The sequence below is a fragment of the Protopterus annectens genome, chromosome 2.part2 (genome assembly GCF_019279795.1).
Source record: "Protopterus annectens isolate FY-2018-M chromosome 2.part2, PAN1.0, whole genome shotgun sequence".
NCBI classification, from domain to species: domain Eukaryota; kingdom Metazoa; phylum Chordata; order Ceratodontiformes; family Protopteridae; genus Protopterus; species Protopterus annectens.
Window position 1 is genome coordinate 727,293,024 of NC_056730.1, and position 4,634 is coordinate 727,297,657.

Genomic DNA, 4,634 nt, shown 5'->3' on the forward strand with positions numbered 1-4,634 from the left:
GTACTCCTAAAAACCAGACAAGAAAAACCACAGATGATTCTGATTGCTCCATACTGGCCACGCTAGCATTGGTACCCAATCTTGAAGAACTTAGCTCAAGGTCCACCTTGGATTTTGCCTCAAATTCCACACCTTCTGACTCAGCAAAACAATCAGATTCTGCACAGTCAGCTCAAAACCTTAAACCTGGCTGCATGGCAGATTCTTTAGCCAAACAGACTACTACTCTCTCTCAAGCTGTTATGGATGTTATTTTGGAGGCCAGGAGGCCTAGCACCAGGAAATCTTATTCAGACAAGTGGAAGAGATTCTGTGCCTGGAACCAGGCTCAAAACCTTGATCCTCTGGTCCTTAACATTCCTCCGATACTACAATACTTGACTGAAATGCTGGACAAAGGACTATCCTCTTCCATTAAGATTCACGCTTCTGCCATCTCTGCTCATTACAACACAGATCCTCCTATTTTCTCTCACCCATTGCTAAAACTACCTCATAGGGGCTAAAAACATAAGATCGCCCCAGAGAGCACCAACTTGGGACCTCTTTTGTTTTGGAAAAGCTCACTTTGCCTCCTTTTGAACCAGCTAATTCAGCAGAGTTAAAATATATATCATGGAAAACTGCTCTGCTTCTGGCAATAACCTCAGCACGAAGAGTCTCAGAACTGCAGGCACTAATGGCAGTGGAGCCTTTCATAATTTTCCACCAAGACAGGGTTTCTTTAAGAACAACCCCTACCTTTATGCCTAAGGTGGTATCCAGTGTGGCTCTTAACCAAACTATTTACTTGCCACCATTTTATCCAAATCCCCAGAGTAAGGGGGAGAGATTTCTACATTCCTTGGACATACACAGGCAATTGCGCTTCTACTTGGACAAAACAAAAGCTTTCAGAAAATCTGAACAATTGTTTGTATTGTATGCTGCAGGATCACAGCGAGAGGCCATTTCAAAGCAGACCATTTCAAAGTGGATAGGACACTATCTGGTTCTGCTACACAGAGGATGGGAAACCTGTACCTAGTAATATTAGACCACATTCCACCAGGCAACTGCCACTTTTGCCTACCTTAGAGGAGTACCTACCAAAGATATCTTGGAAGCTGCAACTTGGAGTTCAGTGCACACCTTTACCAAGCATTACCATTTGCCTCTCTATTCTAGATCCAGAGCTGGCTTTGCCACTGCAGTGCTGCAGGGCCTCATAGCCACACCAAATCCTCTATAGAGCCAGCCACCCAAACTCAGCTTTGAGATTCCACCTAAGTGTAATGACTGCAGCAGTGAAACACGAACATAATAGTTTTGTACCTACCATAAATGTAGATGTTGGTGTCTTCACTGCTGCACTCCAGGTTACCCACCTGCCAGCCCCTCTTTCTTATCTGGGACTAACCTATACTACCTATGTGGTGTATTTGCTGGTTACTGAAGGTTTTTTTTTTCCTTATTTGTATGTTTTATTAGCAATATGTATTGCCTACCATTTTTTGGAGCACCTGACATCTGGGGCAAGAAAAACTGAATAAAATGGCGTTGGTTGCTTCTTGTATACCCCTGGCGCACTGACATCAGGGAAGAGGCGACAGCAACCGATGCTGGACCAAGACTTTGGAACTCGGGTCGACTGCGGGCCCGCCTGACTGCAGGATAACCCAAGTGTAATGACTGCAGCAGTGAAAACACTCTAACATCTACATTTATGGTAGGTACAAAACTGTACTGTCTTCCTACCCGATACCACAGCCAAGTTCAGGCCCAAGCCTCCAAACACGGTTTGTCAATTTTGCTCCAGCTTCAACCGTAATGGGCCTTCGCTCCCACAATTTATGTACATCCCAGCAGAACTTGTTCAGAAGGTCTCAGATTTAATAAGATCCAAGCAGTTTGATCCTAAAAACCATTCTGCTCCAATAATCTCTCCTGTCAAGCTTTTCCACACAGGTGTCCTCATCCTCTTATGACTCAGGATCATCTGACACATGGACCAAATTTGTACAGGGTCATATGCCAACTTAGATGATACTCTACAGTCAGTCACCTTCACCACATGATCTTTCAGGGACACTACATAAAATGAGTCCTTCAAATGGAAGTTCGGGAAGACCCCCAATCCAAGAAAAAATTGCTCTGAAGGTTTCATTTGCTCTTCAACCTGTGGGACTTTGATCTGGCACGGATCCAACTCTGCAGCATTTTCTAGAATCAGATCAGATTCCAAACTGCTCCCCTACCCATAATGCCCAGTCTTCCTCCTCCCCCTCAGATCTCATTTGTCACTCTTCTTGCAAGCATCATGGTCCATTGCTCCAGGTTCCTGGTATTTATCAATTTTTTCTCTCTAGTGTTTTTTGTTCTAGTTTACCACCTACCCTTGTGCTCAGGTGTTCTTCTAAACCTGTAAAAAAAAAAAAAAAAAAAGCCCTCTTTCCCTTTCTTTCCTTTCTAACTTGGTAGTGTGTGTATGTGCTTTCAGTCACCATGGCTGAGACCACTAAGCCACGGTTCTGGAAATGCACATGGTGTGGACAGAAGCTTCCCTGTGCATGGTTTGCTTAGGGGTTACCCACTTGGACACCACCTGATGTTTTGTGTTTCACTGTTGCAGTCATCACATTTGGGTTGTCTGCTTGCAGTAGCCCTCAATCAGCCTGATTATCAAAGTCTTGGGTTCTGCATCGGTTGCGGTCTCGGTCTCATCTTCCATGACGTCAGGTAGTCTGGTATAAAGCATGCAGCCAACGCCATTACATCAGTCTTTCTTGCCATGTGGTGCCCAAAGCAGAAGCAATTCGCAAGTGCCGGTCGGCTGACAGACTCCTGAAATTTTCGTTTGAGTTTCATAACCGAAGTCTTCAACTAACAGCTAAGTATCCCATTGGGAAAATTTTTTCTTGCTCTAATCCGATGTCAGTAAAAGTAAATAATTGCATTTCTTGTGGAAAGCAAATACCTCAAAGATTTTCATTCATACTGTATTCCTTGCCTAGGGCCTGACCACGACATACCTCGCTGTCAGTTTTGTGCCTTATTTAAACCACAAACTATCCGTCATGTGTATATTCACTTTTAAATATTTTGGTGCTTAGTTCAATTATCCTGATATGTCTTCGGTAAGCCATCCGACTACAGACATTCCGAAAAAATGCAAAGATTCACAGAGGCAGGCTGCCTAGGTCCAAAGCTGCTGGTGACGCTTCTAAGCCAGTCACCAGTTTGCCGGTACTCTGTGAGGTGCTTTCGCAGCCCCTGATACCCGCTATTTCAGATTCACAGGCCTCTACTGAGACCCATTCGCAGTCCGGTATGCCGTGAGATGCTTCAACTGTGGAACCTGCAGATGTCTACCTTGGATGGGTCCGGAGCTGCTGTGCAGGCACCGGCTTCTGAGGGTATGTTCAGCCTACAGACTTGCATATTAAACCAACACCATATTCTTCGAGGCCTAAAACTCGAATCATGCCTAGAAAACTGATGCCCAGACTGCATGGTCAGGCCTCTATGCCTAAAAACATAGGAATGGCTGAAGACCTTATTACTTTAATCAGGGAAAGCCAACCCTCCCCCTCTGAGACCTAGGACTGAGTTCGCTCATGATATTCTGACCAGGATTCTGAAATTTGTTTCCTCTGTCCAGGATTTACCCTTATCTACCTATGAGGATTCTGATGCTGAGGACTCTATTCCCTCTGCTTCCCCCAGAGGATGTCTCTCTTGGTGAAAGCTTGCATACTCTCAGGGAGCTTTTTCGTTGTAAAAGTCAGAATTTCTCTGATTCTAAAAAGAGGCTTAGGGATTTCTTACTCCTGCCCCAGCACAGGCCTTTAGCCCTACTTCCTGTTCTAGACATTGTTGAAGCTTTTCCGGAGTCTAGCTTGGCCTCCTGACTCTTCCTCCTGCTCCCAGAAAACCTGATGGATATTACAGGGTTCCTGACTCTCACTAGTTCCTTTTCAAAACTCCTACTGCAGATCCTGAGACCATTTCACAGGGACCCAAGGGCTTTAAAGCTGCTACTGCCAAAAATCCTACCCCCTCTGATAGAGACTCCAGGACGCTGGACAGATGGGTTAAGAAGTTATACACTTCTGCAACTTTGGCACTTAGGGCCTTAAACTGCCAGCTTCATATGTTAAAGTATCAGCAGCATATTACTAGATTGCTTAAACAGAAATTGAGATTGATTCCTGATTGTGCTGAAAATAAGGATTTACAGGATTTAATGCATTCTGCTGAACAAGTTGGAAAACTTACTTTGCAATGTGGTTTTGATTTACTAGAGACATCTTGCAGGGGTGCTGTCACTGTGTCTGTACTTAGAAGGTATGCTTGGCTTAAGAAGCAATTCTTGCCAGATCATGTTAAAGCTAAATTACAGGATGCTCCCTTAAATCAGGACTGCCTGTTTGGCAATAAGGCAGAAGTTGTTCTTAAAAAGATGGAGGAAAAAGTTAAATCTATGCAAACTGTTAAAGATTTAAAAGTACAACCTCCAAGATTTAGTTGGCACTAGCCTTCTAAGAATTGGACCTTTCCTGCCTCTTCCAGACCTTCAGTCCAAACCCAGATCCAGCAGAGCACCCAGGCTTCACTCCCAGGTTACGCACAGGACTAAGCAGTGGGGGGGGGGG